Source organism: Schistocerca cancellata, chromosome 3 (genome assembly GCF_023864275.1).
Source record: "Schistocerca cancellata isolate TAMUIC-IGC-003103 chromosome 3, iqSchCanc2.1, whole genome shotgun sequence".
Lineage (NCBI taxonomy): Eukaryota > Metazoa > Arthropoda > Insecta > Orthoptera > Acrididae > Schistocerca > Schistocerca cancellata.
In genome coordinates, this window is record NC_064628.1 from 919,971,135 (window position 1) to 919,993,261 (window position 22,127).

Below are 22,127 nucleotides of genomic sequence, written 5' to 3' on the forward strand. Positions count from 1 at the left end.
ACACTGACGGCGGCGGTGCACAAATGCTGCGCAGCTAGCGCCATTCGACGGCCAACACCGCGGTTCCTGGTGTGTCCGCTGTGCCGTGCGTGTGATCATTGCTTGTACAGCCCTCTCGCAGTGTCCGGAGCAAGTATGGTGGGTCTGACACACCGGTGTCAATGTGTTCTTTTTTCCATTTCCAGGAGTGTATTATACTAGAACTGACATGTGATTACATTTTCACGCAATTTGGGTGCATAGATCCTAAGAAATCAGTACCCAGAACGACCACCTCTGGTCGTAATAACGGCCTTGATACGCCTGGCAATTGAGTCAAACAGAGCTTGGATGGTGTGTACAGGTACAGGTAAACCATGCAGCTTCAACAAGAGTAGTGACTGGCGTATTGTGACGAGCCAGTTGCTCGGCCACCATTGACCACACGTATTCAATTGGTGACAGATCTGAAGAATGTGCTGGCCAGGGCAGCAGTCGAGCATTTTCTGTATCCAGAAAGGCCCGTACAGGAACTGCAACATGCGGTCGTGCATTATTCTGCTGAAATGTAGGGTTTCGCAGGGATCGAATGAAGGGTAGAGCCACGGATCGTAACACATCTGAAATGTAACGTTCACTGTTCAAAGTGCCGTCAATGTGAACAAGAGGTGACCGAAACGTGTAACCACTGGCACCCCATCACGCCGAGTGATACGCCAGTATGGTGATGACGAATACACGCTTCCAATGTGCGTTCATCGTGATGTCGCCAAACACGGATGCGACCATCATGATGCTGTAAACAGAGCCTGGATTCATCCGAAAAAAATGACGATTTGCCATTGGTGCACCAAGGTTCGTCGTTGAGCACACAATCACAGGCGCTCCTGTCTGTGATGCAGCGTCAAAGGTAACCGCAGCCATAGTCTCCGAGCTGGTAGTCCATGCTGCTGCAAACGTCGTCGCACTGTTCGTTCAGATGGTTGTTGTCCTGCTAACGTCCCCATATGTTGACTCAGAGATCGAGACGTGGCTGCACGATCCGTTACAGCCATATGGATAAGATGCCTGTTATCTCGACTGCTAGTGATACGAGGCCGTTGGGATCCAGCACGGCGTTCCGTATTACCCTCCTGCACCCACCGATTCCATATTCTGTTAACAGTTATTGGATCTCGACCAACGCGAGCAGCAATGTCAAAAATGGTTCAAATGGCTTTGAGCACTATGAGACTTAACTTCTGTGGTCATCAGTCCCCTAGAACTTAGAACTATTTAAACCTAACTAACCCAAGGACATCACACACATCCATGCCCGAGGCAGGATTCGAACCTGCGACTGTAGCGGTCGCGCGGTTCGAGACTGTAGCTCCCAGAACCGCTCGGCCACCCCGGCCGGCGCAGCAATGTCGCGATGAGATAAACCGCCATCGCGATAGGCTATAATCCGACCTTTATCAAAGTGGAAAACGTAATGGTACGCATTTCTCCTCCTTACACGAGGCATCACAGCAACGTTTCACCAGGAAACGCCGTTCAACTGCTATTTGTGTATGAGAAATTGGTTGGAAACTTTCCTCATGTCAGCACGTCGTATGTGTCGCCACCGGCTCCAACCTTGCGTGAATGCTCTGAAAAGCTAATCATTTTCATATCACAGCATCTTCTTCCTGTCGGTTAAATTTCGCGTGTGTAGCACGTCATCTTCGTGGTGTAGCAATTTTAATGACCAGTAGTGTAAATAGCTAGTAGTCATACTACTTCTATCTTAAATGATAGTATTATCTGCGACCCCCGAGGGTATGAATGCACTGTTGTATTCGCAGCCGTTCGCTTGGAAACGTTCTGCTGTATAAAATGATGCAAGATTTTCGAAATATATATAAAGGTATTCTGCTGCCTTGGAAGCATAGTAATACGTGACGAACGAAGCAAGGGGGACGTAAAAAGCAAGCTAGTATAGACAAAGAGCGAATTCTTTGCGAAAGGAATTATATTAGCACCAAAGAATGGCCTCAGTTTGAGGAAAAAATTGAGAATGTATGTTTGAAGTACAGACTATATGGAAGTGAATCGTAGGTTGGAAGCACGGAAAAGAAGGGAATGGAAGCATTTAAGACGTAATGTGGCAGAAAGATGTTGAAAATATTAGATGTACTGAAAAGATAAGAAATTAGAAGGTTCTCCAAACGATAGATCAGTAGGGGAACATGTGCAAAAGGTTGACAAGAGGGACAAGTTGATAGGAAATGTGTTAAGACAAGAGAGAATAACTTACGTGGTATCAGAAAGAGCTGTAGACGGCGACATATGTAAGGTAAGATAGAGATTGGAATATAACCACCAACGAAATGAGGCCATTGTGTACAATATGAAGAGCTTGGTACAGGAGAGGTGTTCGTAGAGATATGCATCTAACCAGTCTGAAGGCTTAAGACCCTAAGAAAAAAATGTATGTGGCATGGAAGCAAACAGCCTGCCAATGTAATCTTGAGGAATTTCTTGTCACGTATAATCACACGTCGCATCAGTTCATGACGGTTTCTGGTTGAGTGCTTGTGTGAGATAGCACAATTTACCTCCGTATTCTAGACATATACTATGGATGGCCAATCAATGGACAGAGCTGGCCAGTCAAGGATTCGTAGATCCCACAAGGTATTTCTGATGTGAAATGGAGGGTGGCACCGTACACTAGGCTCTTACCTTGTCCTGCAGAGGTAACACGTTTAATACCCTTGCATCAATGGTACGATAACAGGTATTACATTCAGCGAGTAATATGTGGCATTCACGCCTGGCAAATAAGCACATGTCTATATTATTCGCCTTCACATGTCCAAAATCTTATTTAAAAGGCTTGACCTGCTTGTTCAATTACGTGACCACATATAGAATGGGGACACTGTCTACTGCGTGTTTGCTCTAGGTGTGTAGTTACTAGTTGTGCTTAATAATGATGTTTTTACTTTATGAATGCATAAACGAGTTATTTCTTTCCTCATTGTCTCATATATCCTCCCATTCCTCTTGTGCTACCTGAAGCTGATCCAAATCATGGGCACATAAGTAAATCAGTGCCTTGAGTCGATAGCCCACAAATATTGATAATTATCACGAGTAAAGGCTGTCTGGTTTGTCGAATATTAGATCATAAATAGAACTGACTTTTTCAAGAAATATGATCCTTTGCACTGTTATCCTTTTATGTGTTGTGTTTGCTTTAACAATGTGCATAACTGACTTAATAATCTCGAATTGATGCCGTCTTGTTAGTAATACTTTTTCATGGAAAGGTATAGGGTTAAGCACGGCTATAGCTGTTTGGGTGGATAAAGTAGACGCTTCATTTTATCACTTTATTCCATTGGACAGTGCTGCAGCCTAGCTGCAAACATTTGAAACTAATGAGAGCGATTTCTTTGGTTTCATCAGCGTGTTTCGTGGGGACACTTCTCTGGAGTGTAATGTACTGTGTTTTCTCTATCTCTGGTGCATGAAAAGTGAAGAATTAAATTTCATATATATATACATATATTGAGTTATTTAATTGCTACAGTGCTGATGAAACGCTAATTCACCCTTCCAAGCGACGTGCTAATGAGTTACATAGGTAATTTAATTTCAAATTCAGATAGCATTTAGCATAATGGTGTCCTGTCGGGCATAGTGGCTTCGCCCAAACATGTATTTTGTACTGTATTTACATTGTTACCAGACTACTGAATTGTTGATAACACAAGATTATTTCGTAACATTTCCTACGACATTAAGTATTAAGAAAAAGTTGAAAGCTACATTCTATTATTACATTTATATGTTAACATAATGTCAATTTGTTTAAAAAAAATCACTAGAACAAACATGGGAATATTATCCTATTCAACAGGCATTGGAAGCTGTAAGAAAAGAAAATATATCGTTTGCTACAGCAGCCAAACAATTCAAAGTCTCAAGGAATACTTTAAGAGTTTTAAAAAAGTGATGCCGCTGAAGCCAAGAGGATTCTCGGGAACTTCAGTTTTGCGTCCAGCCAAGAGCAACAGGAAAACTCCATAAACAAGTTTTTGACATAAAAAGAAAATGTTATGACACTTTAAACAATTATTTAAGCCACTTTGCATCGAAGATTGCTGAGTGTAATAGCTATCAGACGGTAATGAACAAAGACAAATAGATGACAGGCAAGGATTGGGTGTCACAGTTTAGCAAGAGAAATTCAAACATCAGTCTTTGAAAACCAGATTCCACTTCATTTAAGTCTTATTAAATTTTTTTCCTTTCTTCTGTCTCTTGACACTTCGTCCTAAATACCGAGCAAAATTACTATTTAGGAGACTTTCACTTAAACTCAACTTACTTTTCTGCCACAAAAATGTAATTTTAATAAAAGAAATCGTTTTAGGGTTACAGAAGGTTTGCAGTTTATATAGATATATTTAATGTGCTTACTTATGACATGATGTCAAACGACAATTAAATTATCTTTAGGGTGAAGACTTTACCCAGCTTTCCCATAAATAATCTCACTAAAAGGTGCGAATGAAAACAAAGTTTCATGGTTAAGATAGGTATTGTTGTGTTGGCAGAAGAGCCAACACCATGTTACAAATGGAGGCCGAAATGCACGCGTTTTAGCTCACGCAGGCTGGCGTGAGGAGGGAAGGACTATACTGACGTGAGGTCTGGAACATGCCAAGGAATTAGAATTAAGAAAGCGGACGTAATTAGTTTGATACTTAACTTTAATCCATTAATGATGAACGTCGCTCTTGACGGTACATGATTCACAATATTATCTGTTCAGAATACATTCGTAGTAAATGAATATGGCGCCTTGCTAGGTCGTAGCAAATGACGTAGCTAAAGACTATGCCAAACTGTCGCCTCCGCAAATGAGAGCGTATGTAGTCAGTGAACCATCGCTAGCAAAGTCGGCAGTACAACTAGGGCGAGTGCTAGGGAGTTTCTCTAGACTAGACCGGCCGTGTGGCGGCGTTCGGTCTGCAACTTCGACCATAGATACTAGTAGACTGGCCTTGCTGTGCAGAAGCTATAGGGCTAGTGTGGCTCCAACATAAACCACGTGACTGTTGGCAAAACGTGGCGGGATTTCAAATCAGCGGTCTGCCATCCTATGTTTGTATCGTATTTTCCCCACATTTCTCAATTAACTGCCAAACGCTTCCAACAAAAATTAATTTCTTATTTGCGAAAAATTATGCCAGAACTACATTTGTCCTGGATTTGTTCACAGTACCATTTATAAAATCTAACAAATACATAGAACGTCACTCTGGTGGGTAGCGGGACGAAATTGCTATAAACTATCAATTAAAGTAAAATGTCGTTAAAACTCTTTTAAACAGTAAGAGTGGGCTCGTGTCAAAACTTTAAACATTGGATTCGCCGCGTTTTGAGCTCTAGTCACTTATAAAAGAAAATGGGATATGGGAATTATGTCAACACATTCTAACAACATTCAGACTTACAGGCATTGGAAGCACAGGTTTCAGAAGACGAGGCATCATCTAACGAACCCCTTCTAGTGTGTGATTTACGGAGCTTAGGCCTCTTCGATTTCATATGCTCCGGAAAATCAAAAAGTGTCGGGATAGCATCACTACTTAGCCAATTCCTGCCAGTCTTAGCCCTATAAAAACATCAGGTTTAAAAATGACAGGCACTGTAAATATAAATTATAAATATACATAGTAAATAATAACTAACCTGTCAAAACACTTCTCCTCGAAGTGCTTCGAGCAAAGGCGCGTATGTGCGGATGGCTTAAAGTTTTTCCGTTTTAGGGCCTGGACACAAAGCTGCCTTCGGTTTTCATCCTTAGGGAACCTATGAGTAGGAACGAGAAACAGTTATACTTACTTCTGTAACCGAATTATCACAGATACTTTCCAAATTGTAATATGAGTCTGACTTTACAGGCATCAATTTCAACACTTTAATTTACGTGATACTCTATTTCAAGTGTAAAAAACATATAAAAGTCACTTCAGCAGATTTCAATAAACGCATCTGCACTATCATAGAAACACTTATACGTGAAATGTAATGCCATTTCCCCCGACAAAACCCTGAGTACAGCCACAAGCGCAACACGAAACAACCATGTTTTGCCAACATTCACGTGACTTCAGCCCAGAGATGTTGGAGCCACGAAAATGACGTCAGGGCCAGTCTATTACATTTATGGTCGAAGGTCTGCAATCACTGATAGTGGCGACACGCGGGTCCGACGTATACTAACGGACCGCGGCCGATTTAAAGGCTACCACCTAGCAAGTGTGGTGTCTGGCGGTGACACGACAGGTATCTCTGTTCGTAACGCCACGTTTCCCATTCGTTTGCATTCCTGCGTTGCCCGTTACGCACGATAGTGGTAGAAACTCATGTTACAAGCCTAATGCACGAAAATTCTGTTATAATTCAGTTGCATTATGAACAACCCTGTAAACCAATCCACAAAGAATCTAAATCCCGATTATAAAACAGCTTCAAGAGTCTGATTCCTTTACAAATCAGTTAATGTATAAGATACTTGACGACAAATATGTGAACCCTTAATAGTTGAAGATATTGTAGTTTTTGACACACCTCAATGTTTATGACGTCGTATCTTCTGAACTATGAGCCGGACAATGGTGCAGTTTTGCAGGTACACTCAGTGCTACAAATGGGTACTGCCTTCTAAATGAGCTGCGAATGGAGCTAGTAACAAAGAAATGATGGAAAATTCATGTATAGTTCTGTAGTTTTACCGAATGATAAGTCAAAATGTACGCAGCGAGAAAATTTCCTACTTTCATTATTTTGTGCTTGGAAGAAGAAATTTCGATGCGCTTTCGAATTACGTGTAACGTTTGCTGCAAATCTTAAAGCGCTCTCGTACACAAATACTCGATGCATTCTGGGTAATTCGCACACCGTGAATTACTCTGTCTTAAGACGTATACACAGTTTCCAACTTAAGTACTTCAATTATCGTGTGAAACTTTTAATGTAAGATCACACTAATAATAATGAGCGAATGGCATTGGTGGCCGGGAGACCGCTCGCGGGGCTGTTCGGCCGCGGCTCCACCAAGTTCTTTAACGCCACTACGGCGACTCCCGAGTGAATGAGGATGGAATGATGATGAAAGACACACAACACCCAGTCATCTCGAGGCAGAGAAAGTCCCTGACCCTGCCGGGAATCGAACCCGGGACCCCGTTCGCGGGAAGTGAGAACGCTACCGCAAGATCACACTTATTAATGAGCACTTGTGATAGCGTTTTACATTTTTAAATTTGGTCGATGTAGTGAAACTTCCATTTTTCTCGCCCGTCGAAGCTATTAGATACTAAACTTGTAACTGCAACAGAGTAAGCACGCTAAAATTTTAATCATTTTGTAATATGGGTTGATATGAAAACTTTGATGAGAAGTAGGCATTGAAATTGGCCAAGCAGTGGAAGCAGTCTTCGGATAGCAATCACATAGCTTGTAACCATCAACAGAACGATTTCAATATTTGTTTTTCTCTAATTTTTGAAATTATATTTGCACAACAGTGTCTTACAAAACTTCTGAAACTATACTAATTCAGGGTTATATAGAAGGAATGGTGATAGAGGACTATAGGATTTGGGGCAAGTGTTGCTAGGATGAATACTTGATTAGTATTTGGGGGTTGAAGTTGTGTGTAAGGACAGGACCCGCTAGGTTATCCGAGAGCGCTAATGCGCAGCTTCGTGGACTCGGGTAGGCACGCCAGCCATAGATCGAATCCGCCCGGCGGATGAACGACGACTACCGGTGTGCCGGCCAGCCTGGATGTGGTTTTTAGGCTGTTTTCCACATCCCCCTAGGTGAATACCGGGCTGGTCCCCACATCCCACCTCAGTAACACGGCTCACAGACACTATTCAATGGATTACACTAGTCACAGACAGTTGGGGTAAACTAACTCCGTTCCGGGGGGCACGGGGTGGTGGCAGGAAGCACATCCGGCCACCCCTTCCACTAACATTGGCAGATCCGGTTAACCATGCCGGCCCTGCCTCAGTGCGGGAAAAGGCACAAGCCAAAGAAGAAGTTGTGTGTAAGGACAGATGGTATGAGAACATGGGATTTGGGATGAGTGTGTCTAGGATGGAGCCCAGAACATGTTTATAAGGAAGAAACCACGGGACATGATTGGAAGGTTGGTACAGACACCATAGCATTTCAAAATTGTGAATGGGTCTGCTTTAGGCCACTTTGAGAATGGAAAGGATATTTGTGGGAATTGAATGTATGTGTGGAGATACAGGAATGTGTCGAGGTGATAAAGTGATTGTGCATGGTAGCGTATAGCGATGGAAGAAAACAAGGCGAAATGTGTGGCCTCTAAAGACTTGGAGAGTGTCACAGCACTTCGTGGATCTGATGCACAGTCCATACTTTCAAAGCAAAGGAATGGACGGATCAAGGCACAGTAGGTTGGAAGGAAGTTATTTAAAATTTTGTATGGATTTCTTAGTTTTTCTACTCCATCCTTTTATTACTGTTAAATATTTCGCAAGGAAGTGAGAGCGTTGGAGTCAGACTTCCAAAAACGATGTTGTGCTTTCTTGTTTTGTGTGTTGGCGCCACTGTCTTTGCCTGTAGTCTTGTCCTAAGGTTGATAGAACGTGACGTTTTTCTATCCATTGTGGGTTCCGTCCGCTTCTGCCGCAGACGGGTAGCTGCATGATGACGTCACCGCTTGTTACGGCAGTTCAGGTTGCCACTGCCTCAGTGGCTGAAGCAGCAGCAGCAACAGCAAAGGCAGAGCCGCGGCTGTAAACGAGTTAAGCCCTACACACTGGGGCGCCACGGCGAGGTCTGGTTTCACGAGGCGGGTCAACATCGTGTCGGTGGCTCACTTCGTTTGCATCAAAGAAACGAGTGGTTGCGGCTACGTGTCTCGCGAGAATGTATGCTGCGAAATCTCTTTAAGTGTGCGTAACTAATTCAAGGAGGATCCGTTTATGTGACGACACCCTCTGCAGTATTGTAAACTGTGTTGTAGCATACTAAAAGTGAACGAGACTTCATCAGAATAAACGGTTAACATGCCCTCGAGGCAGTACCCGCTTCCTCTCAAATCTCTGTGATTCAACGAACACGCTGCTGAATGTTCCCATTCCTGTGTCCCTGCTCCATAATCTCGCTGCGCGCTTTCCAGGTATTCTCCTATCCTTTGATGCACTCACTCACTCAGGCTAGGTGCCTTCTGTAGCCTTTGCAGACACGTGCTCAGAATGTTCAAGTTATGAATCTACATTCCAAAAACCAAAGCACCGCATGTAAATCCAGTAAATTATTCCTTCCATGTCTCCTAAGTGAAGATTAAACGATACAGTCAGAAGCTATCTGCATCTTACCTATACCTCCATTTATGCTTATAAATTTAGTACTGTATATTGTATACCGTTATCAATAGTGTCTCACTTTTGGCTAGTGGCTTTTCTAGATAATTGAAAAGATACGTTTCCCATTAGCAAGATGTATGAAACAGGCGAAATACCCTCAGACTTCAAGAAGAATATAATAATTCCAATCCCAAAGAAAGCAGGTGTTGACAGATGTGAAAATTACCGAACAATCAGTTTAATAAGCCACAGCTGCAAAATACTAACACGAATTCTTTACAGACGAATGGAAAAACTAGTAGAAGCCGACCTCGGGGAAGATCAGTTTGGAATCCGTAGAAATACTTGAACACGTGAGGCAATACTGACCTTACGACTTATCTTAGAAGAAAGATTAAGGAAAGGCAAACCTACGTTTCTAGCATTTGTAGACTTAGAGAAAGCTTTTGACAATGTTGACTGGAATACTCTCTTTCAAATTCTAAAGGTGGCAGGGGTAAAATACAAGAAGCGAAACGCTATTTACAATTTGTACAGAAAGCAGATGGCAGTTATAAGAGTCGAGGGACATGAAAGGGAAGCAGTGGTTGGGAAGGGAGTAAGACAGTGTTGTAGCCTCTCCCCTATGTTATTCAATCTGTATATTGAGCAAGCAGTAAAGGAAACAAAGAAAAATTCGGAGTAGGTATTAAAATCCATGGAGAAGAAATAATAACTTTGAGGTTCGCATTGTAATTGTGTCAGAGACAGCAAAGGACTTGGAAGAGCAGTTGAACGGAATGGATCGTGTCTTGAAGGGAGGATATAAGATGAACATCAACAAAAGCAAAACGAGGATAATAGAATGTAGTCGAATTAAGTCGGGTGATGTTGAGGGTATTAGATTAGGAAATGAGACACTTAAAGTAGCAGATGAGTTTTGCTATTTGGGGAGCAAAATAACTGATGATGGTCGAAGTAGAGAGGATATAAACTGTAGACTGGCAATGGCAAGGAAAGCGTTTCTGAAGAAGAGAAATTTGTTAACATCGACTATAGATTTAAGTGTTAGGAAGTCATTTCTGAAAGTATTTGTATGGAGTGTAGCCATGTATGGAAGTGAAACATGGACGGTAAATAGTTTGGACAAGAAGAGAATAGAAGCTTTCGAAATGTGGTGCTACAGAAGAATGCTGAAGATTAGATGGGTAGATCACATAACTAATGAGGAAGTATTGAATAGGATTGGGGAGAAGAGAAGTTTGTGGCACAACTTGACCAGAAGAAGGGATCGGTTGGTAGGACATGTTCTGAGGCATCAAGGGATCACCAATTTAGTATTGGAGGGCAGCGTGGAGGGTAATAATCATAGGGGGAGACCAAGAGATGAATACACTAAGCAGATTCAGAAGGATGTAGGTTGCAGTAGGTATTGGGAGATGAAGAAGCTTGCACAGGATAGAGTAGCATGGAGTGCTGCATCAAACCAGTCTCAGGACTGAAGACCACAACAACAACAACGTTTCCCATGGCAGTATCTCGCAGCTTTGAACTGCAAATTACAGCGCTCTTTTCAGTCATATTGTTTCTATGCCATTTTAAATTGTCAGAAAGTTTTGTTTACTGTCTGTGACAGATGTGCTACTTCTTGGATCGCAATTCTAGTGCGTTACTAGTTATGAAATGCGCAACGTAAGGATGCAAGTTTCAGTTCTAGCAAGATAAACGTTTTCGATTTGTCACGTAGCAATTTCACTACAGAGAGAGAGAGAGAGACAGAGAGAGAGAGAGAGATAGATAGAGACAGATTAGTTTAATTTTACCCATTGCTCCCAGTGTCTCATCCTTGGCTGAGCTAAATAAAAGAGTAAATCACCGTCAGTAACGAATAGTGGCTTTTATTTATTTCAAAGTACGATGCATTTAAAGCCCTACTGCCTGACGTTCAGGTGGTTGACGAGTCCACATTATTCTCCCAATTTACGTTATTGCTTGTCTGTTCCCAGTCGTCGTTACAAGGTTTTGCGCGTAGTATGAGTAAAGAGCCATAAATATTATAAAAGTAGATGTACGTGTATATGTTCAACATCTCCTCCTGAACCACCGGATACACTTAAACCAAATTGGGTACACATGTCACTTATTGGCTGGAAACAAGTACAGTGGGTTAAAAACTACCTACACTATGCGATCAAAAGTAACCGGACACCTCCAAAAAAGTACGTTTTTCATATTAGATGCATAGCACTGCCACCTACTGCCAGGTACTCCACATCAGTGACCTCAGTAGCCATTGCGCTACTCACGGACTTCGAACGTGGTCAGGTGATTGGTTTTCACTAGCGTCCTACTTTTGTACGTGAGATATCCACACTCCTAAGCATGCCAAGGTCCACTGTTTCCGATGCGATAGTGAAGTGGAAACGTGAAGAGTCACATGCAGCACAAAAGTGTACAGGCCGACCTCGTCTGTTGACTGACAGAGACCGCCGGCAGTTGAAATGGGTCGTAATGTGTAATAGGCAGACAATCACACAGGAATTCCAAAGTGCATCAGGATCCATTGCAAGTACTATAACAGTTAGGCGGGAGGTGAGGATACTTGGATTTCATGGTAAAACTGTTCATAAACCACACATCACGCCGATCAATGACAAACGATGCCTCGCTTGTTATATATCATAGATATGGACTTTCGGACCCGACGACCCACTCGTGTATCCTTGATGACTGCACGACACAAAGATTTACACCTCGCCTGGGCCCGTCGACATTGGGCTATTGATGGCTGGAAACATGTTGCCTGGGCGGACGAGCCTCGTTTCAAATTATATGGAGACAACATCATGAATCCAAGGACCCGGCATGTCAGCTGTGGACTGTTCAAGTTGGTAGAGGCTCGGTAATTATGTGGGGCGTGTGCAAGTGGAGTGATATTGAACCCCTGATACGTGTAGATACGACTCTGACAGGTGACACATACGCAAGTATCCTGTCTGATCACCTGCAGCCATTCATGTCCATTGGGCATTCCGACGGACTTGGGCAATTCGGGCAACACAATGCGACACCCCACACGTCCGTAATTGCTACAGAGTGGCTTCAGGAACACTCTTCTGTGTTTATATCCTTCCGCTGGCCACCAAACTCCCCAGACATGAACATTATTGAGCACCTATGGAATGTCTTGCAGCGCGGTGTTCAGAAGAGTTATCCACTTCTTCGTACTCTTACGGATTTATGGACAGCCCTGCAGTATTCCTGGAGTCAGTTCCCTCCAGCACTGCTTTAGACGTTAGTCGAATCCATGCCACGTCGTGTTGCGGCACTTCAGCGTGCTCGCAGGGCCTCTACATGATATTATGCATGTGTACAAGTTTCTATGGCTCTTCACTGTATAACACAAATTCCCATGAAACTGCTTCCAAGAAAACATCATCACAGAGAAGGTGCAAGGCTTGTCCTAGACCCAAAGACAGAGAAACTGAGCAATGGTTCCTTCCATGCAGTAAACTTTTGTGCTTGAAGACATTGTTCCAGCGTGTGAAAGTTGTTTCAGCAGTGAAGAAGACGATAATAATGTTCTTACAGATAAACCAAAGCTACTTTATACGTGTTTTAAGGCCAATTAAACATGTTTTCACAACTATTAGACACAATATATGTTTTTAGTATTTCTAAATAATAAATTTTGGGGTTTCTCACACACCATCACACTAATAATATTAAATTATCTGAAAACAGAAACGGAGGGTTAATATAATTATTACAATCTCTGTGTTTCTACAGCGTCTGTGTTTTACATTACAACTTACGTCACACGTTCTTGCATATCTGAAGGAACAGACACTGTTTTGACCATTACAGCTGTTGTAAACATTACTACATTTCGTGCATTATAGCGTACAAAGGAAAGTAACTTCTGCTATAAAGAGCAGGCCGCGGTGGCCAAGCGGTTCTAAGCGCGTCAGTCCAAAACCGCGTGACTTCTACGGTCGCAGTTTTGAATCCTGCCTCGGGCATGGATCCGTGTGATGTCCCTTGGTTAGTTAGGTTTAAGTAGTTCTAAGTTATAGGGCACCTTTCATGACCTCTCATGTTAAGTCCCATAGTGCTCAGAGCCATTTTGCTATAAAGAAAGTTCATATTCAATCCCTTTTCTCGTCAAGAAGTATCCCTAAAATATCTAAGCCAATTTATGATTCCTTGTTTCCGTAAATTATGTACCTTAAATTGCATCTAGTTAATGTCCCTTATTAAATTATATTAATTTTCGTATAATACAATTCTGCATATTGTACTTTTATAATACAATTACAAATTGTTTTTAATGGTTTATTTTAACTTAAGTTGTAGTTCTGCCTGATGGAGTTTCGAATGTACTATTATACTGCACATATAAAAAAGTGGCAAAAATATTACTTGAGGGATAATAACAAAAACAAAAATATTTCTAGAAAATCAAGAAAAATGAGACAACTCTTACTTACTTCGTTTGGCATTGTCACATTGTCCACTTCTGTGCGTTGTACAGCTGCCGTTGATGATTCAGAACCGAAACAGGTAGCAAAGTAAAATAACATTATTACAGACAGCACAGTGCCGTATATATATTTTTTTTAAATTTGTACATGCAGTTATTCATGTCCTAAGCAAGATGTTCAGTTCTTATCTGTGTTTCAGTTATATATTATACGATGTTTATTTTTTGTCTTTCTCTTAACATATTAACTGAAGTGAAGCACAGTCGTCCTTATATGTAACATCCTTCATCGTGTGTCTTTGTCACTGCGTTTTGTTTTTCCACTGTTGTGTACTACAGCATATCATGGAAACGCTACATGTACGTATTACGTACACCACTCCCTAGTGCTTCGCACTGCGAGGGAATGGTGTGGGCTATTTAGGAACGAGAAGAAAACACCGAAATTTAAAGACAATCGAACCAACCAGGATCGATAAAGGAAGAAACTAACTTCCGCGTGCAAACGACGGTGAAGTGTTGAGTTCTTGATAGAGAAGAGAACCGATGTGATATGGTAATACCTTGTGTACGAGTATGTACGTGTCTCATGCTGTGTGGAACAATTTTCAGAACAGTGTGTTCGACTGTCACTAGTTCCGAGCCACAAAGACGTCGGTAACTACACCTGATTCTAGATCGCGCTCTAGACAGAACTTGTTAGTATGAATGTTCTTGAATTCAGGGCTGTTTGTAACAAATGGCAACGACTTTTCTCTCCATTTCTATTCTCCATGAGTAAGAAGCTAACTTAATCCCTGAAACAATTAATCTCTTTATATCGGGTGGTACCACTGCAGCAGTGCGGTTAAAGTTCTGCCTTCCCACTAACATGGAAATTACTCCCTTCAGTGAGTTCCTCAGAAATACGACCTGCCCTGAGATGACAAAATTAGGTGCACTACACATGTCAACACAGTGCACATATATACTGCTTAAGTGAGATAATCGTTCCAGATCTGGCTGTATCTGCTAAATGAAGGCCGCCGCGGTGTCCGAGCGGTTCTAGGCGCTTCAGTCCGGGATCGCGTGACTGCTACGGTCTCAGGTTCGAATCCTGCCTCGAGCATGGATGTGTGTAATGTCCTTAGTTAGGTTTAAGCAGTTCTATGTTCTATGAGACTGATGACCTCAGGTGTTAAGTCCCACAGTGCTCAGAGCCATTTGAACCATTTTACTAAATGAATAAAAGTCCTTACATTAAAACATCTGTTCCGTACTGTCCCTTCGTACCGATGCATTCACTACGATGATCGTCGTAGCATGCAGTCACGGAATAAAACAACGAAAGTAAACACAGTCTGTACCAGTCCTATCATAAAACACACTCCCCAGTAGCCAGTTTAAGGTATTAACCCAGACCTTTTTTCTTACAGAATCGCACTTTTCATCAGTTAGTAAACGTAACAAGTTTATATGCCAACTAGCTCTGCAGATGACGAAGAAATTGAAGAAATGTATGATGAAATAAAAGAAATTATTCAGATAGTGAAGGGAGACGAAAATTTAATAGTCATGGGTGACTGGAATTCGAGTGTAGGAAAAGGGAGAGAAGGAAACGTAGTAGGTGAATATGGATTGGGGCTAAGAGATGAAAGAGGGAGCCGCCTGGTAGAATTTTGCACAGAGCACAACTTAATCATAGCTAACACTTGGTTTAAGAATCATGATAGAAGGTTGTATACATGGAAGAACCCTGGAGATACTAAAAGGTATCAGATAGATTATATAATGGTAAGACAGAGATTTAGGAACCAGGTTTTAAATTGTAAGACATTTCCAGGGGCAGATGTGGACTCTGACCACAATTTATTGGTTATGACCTGTAGATTAAAACTGAAGAAACTGCAAAAAGGTGGGAATTTAAGGAGATGGGACCTGGATAAACTGAAAGAACCAGAGGTTGTAGAGAGTTTCAGGGAGAGCATAAGAGAACAATTCACAGGAATGGGGGAAAGAAATACAGTAGAAGAAGAATGGGTAGCTTTGAGGGATGAAGTAGTGAAGGCAGCAGAGGATCAAGTAGGTAAAAAGAAGAGGGCTAGTAGAAATCCTTGGGTAACAGAAGAAATATTGAATTTAATTGATGAAAGGAGAAAATATAAAAATGCAGTAAGTGAAGCAGGCAAAAAGGAATACAAACGTCTCAAAAATGAGATCGACAGGAAGTGCAAAATGACTAAGCAGGCATGGCTAGAGGACAAATGTAAGGATGTGGAGGCTCATCTCACTAGGGGTAAGATAGATACTGCCTACAGGAAAATTAAAGAGACCTTTGGAGATAAGAGAACAACTTGTATGAACATCAAGAGCTCAGATGGAAACCCAGTTCTAAGCAAAGAAGGGAAAGCAGAAAGGTGGAAGGAGTATATAGAGGGTCTATACAAGGGTGATGCACTTGAGGACAATATTATGGAAATGGAAGAGGATGTAGATGAAGATGAAATGGGAGATAGGATACTGCGAGAAGAGTTTGACAGAGCACTGAAAGACCTGAGTCGAAACAAGGCCCCCGGAGTAGACAACATTCCATTGGAACTACTGACGGCCTTGGGAGAGCCAGTCCTGACAAAACTCTACCATCTGGTGAGCAAGATGTATGAAACAGGCGAAATACCCTCAGACTTCAAGAAGAATATAATAATTCCAATTCCAAAGAAAGCAGGTATTGACAGATGTGAAAATTACCGAACAATCAGTTTAATAAGCCACAGCTGCAAAATACTAACACGAATTCTTTACAGACGAATGGAAAAACTAGTAGAAGCCGACCTCGGGGAGGATCAGTTTGGATTCCGTATAAATACTGGAACACATGAGGCAATACTGACCTTAAGACTTCTCTTAGAAGAAAGATTAAGGAAAGGCAAACCTACCTTCCTAGCATTTGTAGACTTAGAGAAAGCTTTTGACAATGTTAACTGGAATACTCTCTTTCAAATTCTAAAGGTGGCAGGGATAAAATATAGGGAGCGAAAGGCTATTTACAATTTGTATAGCAACCAGATGGCACTTATAAGAGTCGAGGGGCATGAAAGAGAAGCAGTGGTTGGGAAGGGAGTAAGACAGGGTTGTAGCCTCTCCCCGATGCTATTCAATCTGTATATTGAGCAAGCAGTAAAGGAAACAAAAGAAAAATTCGGAGTAGGTATTAAAATCCATGGAGAAGAAATAAAAACGTTGAGGTTCGCCGATGACATTGTAATTCTGTCAGAGACAGCAAAGGACTTGGAAGAGCTGTTGAACGGAATGGATAGTGTCTTGAAGGGAGGATATAAGATGAACATCAACAAAAACAAAACGAGGATAATGGAATGTAGTCGAATTAAGTCTGGTGATGTTGAGGGTATTAGATGAGGAAATGAGACACTTAAAGTAGTAAAGGAGTTTTGCTATTTGGGGAGCAAAATAACTGATGATGGTCGACGTAGAGAGGATATAAAATGTAGACTGGCAATGGCAAGGAAAGCGTTTCTGAAGAAGAGGAATTTGTTAACATCGAGTATAGATTTAAGTGTCAAGAAGTCATTTCTGAAAGTATTTGTATGGAGTGTAGCCATGTATGGAAGTGAAACATGGACAATAAATAGTTTGGACAAGAAGAGAATAGAAGCTTTCGAAATGTGGTGCTACAGAAGAATGCTGAAGATTAGATGGGTAGATCACATAACTAATGAGGAAGTATTGAATAGGATTGTGGAGAAGAGAAGTTTGTGGCACAACTTGACCAGAAGAAGGGATCGTTTGGTAGGACATGTTCTGAGGCATCAAGGGATCACCAATTTAGTATTGGAGGGCAGCGTGGAGGGTAAAAAATCGTAGGGGGAGACCAAGAGATCAATACACTAAGCAGATTCAGAAAGATGTGGGTTGCAGTAGGTACTGGGAGATGAAGAAGCTTGCACAGGATAGAGTAGCATCGAGAGCTGCATCAAACCAGTCTCAGGACTGAAGACCACAACAACAACAACAGTAAACATAAATCATACGGTATTCAGTGTTGAGTACTTGCTCAAATACAGTTCGGTTCATCACATTTTGATCTTTGATAGTTCGTGGCTACGACTGTACAACACGCCATCAGGAATTTATACGCATCGAAAGAAAGTCGCAATATTCATTAAAAAGCCTAAATTATCTTAGACGTCATCTGCGAATGATTATAAACGTCTACCAATCAATCATATTCCTCTAAAGAAACACCATTACTCAGTTAAAACACAAATGATTAGAGAACTCGTCACAAGTGCTGACCATGAACTCCTCTTAGCTCAGGCTCGAAATTTTGCTTCCTCTATGAAATCGTAACACTCAGTAAACTTATATTTCGAATCACATAACTAGGTATCCTCCAACTTTGGATCAATCCCCGCTCCAAATTCAGTTAGATAAAGTTGCGTAATACTTTCCCAAAAACCAAATTAACTCCACCTTTAATCGTCTGAAAAACTAATGTAAATTTCGTATTTCTACCATAGGCTACCGAGTATTGGCTGCTTTACAGTTAGGTTTCTCCCCATTGTATCTATCTGATATCAATGCTTCACAGTCAGATTCAGTCACTCACAGTTGCTTATTCACAATTTCAGTGTATCGTACTTCACATATTTTTACATGAAAAAATCATTCATTCAGACAACATAAGAGACCAAAATAATGTCAAACACATTAAAAATAACTACATTTTAACAGCTGAAAACATTGCATAATTTATACTGCTAAGCCAATTGTTCTTTAATTATACTGGTGGTTGAGAATTGCGTTTAAGTGATCATCTGGCGTATTAGGATGGTGCATAAGTTCGCAGCGGTTTTGTTTGGCATGTTGATATTCCGGTTGCTATTGGTTTATTTATCGACTGGCATTTTTTATTTCCAGCTCACTGTTTCTATTTGGGATCACACATTGTCGTCTTGACATTTGGTGGTAGTGACTGGAGCTGTGGCCACTAGAAAGTGTAGTGCCAAGTGCAGAAATCGGAACATTTCTCATTTATTCACCAGTTTGAGTTCAACAGAGGGGCGACAACAGCGGAGGAAGCCAGAAACATTTGAGCCGTGTATGGGGTCAATGCTATTAGACAGAGCGCAGCAAGAAAACGGTTTTCTCATCCTTTTGACATTAATGAATATCTACCTTCAGGAAGACCTTACAGGTTTGATGAAGATCGTTTAAACACGTTAATGTGCAATGATACAAGTCGGTGTACTCGAGAACTGACAAATTCCACCATCGTGTGAGATTTGCATGCAGTGGTGTTCAAAACTCAGGTATGGGTGTCACATGCTGTAAGACAAAATAACAAAAATCAACGCGTGACCATATGTACAGGGTTATTACAAATGATTGAAGCGATTTCACAGCTCTACAATAACTTTATTATTTGAGATATTTTCACAATGCTTTGCACACACATACAAAAACTCAAAAAGTTTTTTTAGGCATTCACAAATGTTCGATATGTGCCCCTTTAGTGATTCGGCAGACATCAAGCCGATAATCAAGTTCCTCCCACACTCGGCGCAGCATCTCCCCACCAATGAGTTCGAAAGCATCGTTGATGCGAGCTCGCAGTTCTGGCACGTTTCTTGGTAGAGGAGGTTTAAACACTGAATCTTTCACATAACCCCACAGAAAGAAATCGCATGGGGAGCGTGGAGGCCATGACATGAATTGCTGATCATGATCTCCACCACGACCGATCCATCGGTTTTCCAATCTCCTGTTTAAGAAATGCCGAACATCATGATGGAAGTGCGGTGGAGCACCATCCTGTTGAAAGATGAAGTCGGCGCTGTCGGTCTCCAGTTCTGGCATGAGCCAATTTTCCGCGGGCTACGCGTGAAACTTGCCCGCGCGCGTTCAACCGTTTCTTTGCTCACTGCAGGCCGACCCGTTGATTTCCCTTACAGAGGCATCCAGAAGTTTTAAACTGCGCATACTATCGCCGAATGGAGTTAGCAGTTGGTGGATCTTTGTTGAACTTCGTCCTGAAGTGTCGTTGCACTGTTATGACTGACTGATGTGAGTGTATTTCAAGCACGACATACGCTTTCTCGGCTCCTGTCGCCATTTTGTCTCACTGCGCTCTCGAGCGCTCTGGCAGCAGAAACCTGATTTGCGGCTTCTGTCGAACAAAACTTTATGAGTTTTTCTACGTATCTGTAGTGTGTCGTGGCCATATGTCAATTAATGGAGCTACAGTGAATTTATGAAATCGCTTCAATCATTTGTAATAGCCCTGTATCTCTACTTGTTCTTCCCCAGTTTGCCCGTGAACAACACCGACCATTCCTACGCTGTATTGTTACTGGTGATGATGTCTTTATGTTGGCATAGAGAAAGGAAAGGAATTGTTGAGCCTGAACAAAGCAGCAATCGCCCGCACAAAGACCAGCGTGTTCACAAAAGATAACATTATGCTTGTCGTAGAATAGCGAAGGTATGGTAAACTACGAATTGCTTCCCCGGAGTGTAACCACCACTGCTGACATTTACTGTCAACAACTGAAACCTCTTACACACGTAATCCTAGAACATCAACCAGGGTGACTGCATGAAGTGGTGCTACTCCATGCTAACGCCCGCCTACCTTCGGCTAAACTGACAAAGAACCCTTCCGCACCCAGCTAATACACCTCATCTTGCGCCCTCAGATGTTCCCATTATTGAAAAACACTGCGGACTGACGCACCATCACCTAATACACACATCAAAAAAGTTTTGCACCACCTCGATTCCTAGAGTTCTAGAGTTCCGGAATTTGTACAGAAAAAGGGATATAGAGATCAACATCAACTTCATTGCCGCCCTTTTTTTTTTTTTTGTTCATGAAAACCACACATTGCATGTTCTACTACCATACAGTGAGACCATCAGAGGTGGTGGTCCAGATAGCTGTAGAAACCGGTACCTCTAATTCCCAGTAGCACGTTATCTTGCATTGATGCATGCCTGTATTCGTCGTGGCATACTATCCTCAACTTCATTAAGGAACTGTAGCAAGGAACTGTTGGTCCAGGTTGTCCCACTCCTCAATGGCGATTCGGCGTAAATCCCTTAGATCGGTTGGCGTGTCAAATCGTCCATAAACAGCCATTTTCAATCTACCCTAGACATCTTCGGTAGGGTGCATGTCTGGAGAACATGCTGGCCAATTAGTCGAGCGATGTCTTTATCCTGAAGGAAGTCATTCATAAGACGTGCACGATGGGAGTGTCGTCCTTGAAGACGAATGCCTTGCCAATGAGTTGCCGATATCGGTGCACTATCGGTCAGAGGGTGGCATTCACGGAAAGTACAGCTGTTACGGCGCCTTCCATGACCACCAGCAGCGTACGTCGACCACACATAATGCCACCCCAAAACAGCAGCGATCCTCCACCTAGCTTCTATCGCTGGACTGTGTGTTTAAAACGTTCAGACTGACTGGGTTGCCTCCAAACACGTCTCGGACGATTGTCTGGTTGAAGGCACATGCGACACTGATCGTGAACAGAACGTGATGCCAATCCTGAGCGGCCCATGCGGCGTGTTGCTGGGTCCATCTGTACCGCGCTGCATGGTGTCGTGTTTGGAAAGATGGACCTCGCCATGGACATCGGGAATGAAGTCGCGCATCATGCAGCCTATTACGCACAGTTTGAGTCGTAACACGACGTTCTGTGACTGCACAAAAAGCATTATTCAACATGGTGGCGTTGCCGTCACGTTTACTCCGAGCCATAATCCGTGGGTAGCGGTCAGCCACAGCAGTAGTAGCCCCTGGGCGGCCTGAGCGAGGCATGTCACCGACAGTTCCTGTCTCTCTGTATCTCCTCAATGTCCGAACAATATCGCTCTGGCTCACTCCGAGACACCGGGGCACTTCCCTTGTTGAGACCCCTTCCTCGTACAAAGTAACAATGCGGACCCGATCGAACCGCGGTACTGACCGTTTAGGCATGGTTGAACTACAAACAACACAAGCTGTGTACCTCCTTCCTGGTGGAATGACTGGAACTAATCGGCTTTCGGGCCCCTCCTTCTAATTGATGCTGCTAATGAATGGTTGCTTACAGCTTTTGGCGGGTATAGTGACAGCTCTAGACAGTCAAACGGACTGTGTCTGTGATCCACAGTCAACGTCTATGTTCAGGAGTTCTAGGAACCGGGGTGATGCAAAACTTTTCTTGATGTGTATACTTCCAAGAGCATAGTAAGGTGTCTGAGTGTTGAATGTAGCAGAAGTTACAAAATCTAGTTTTTCAAGT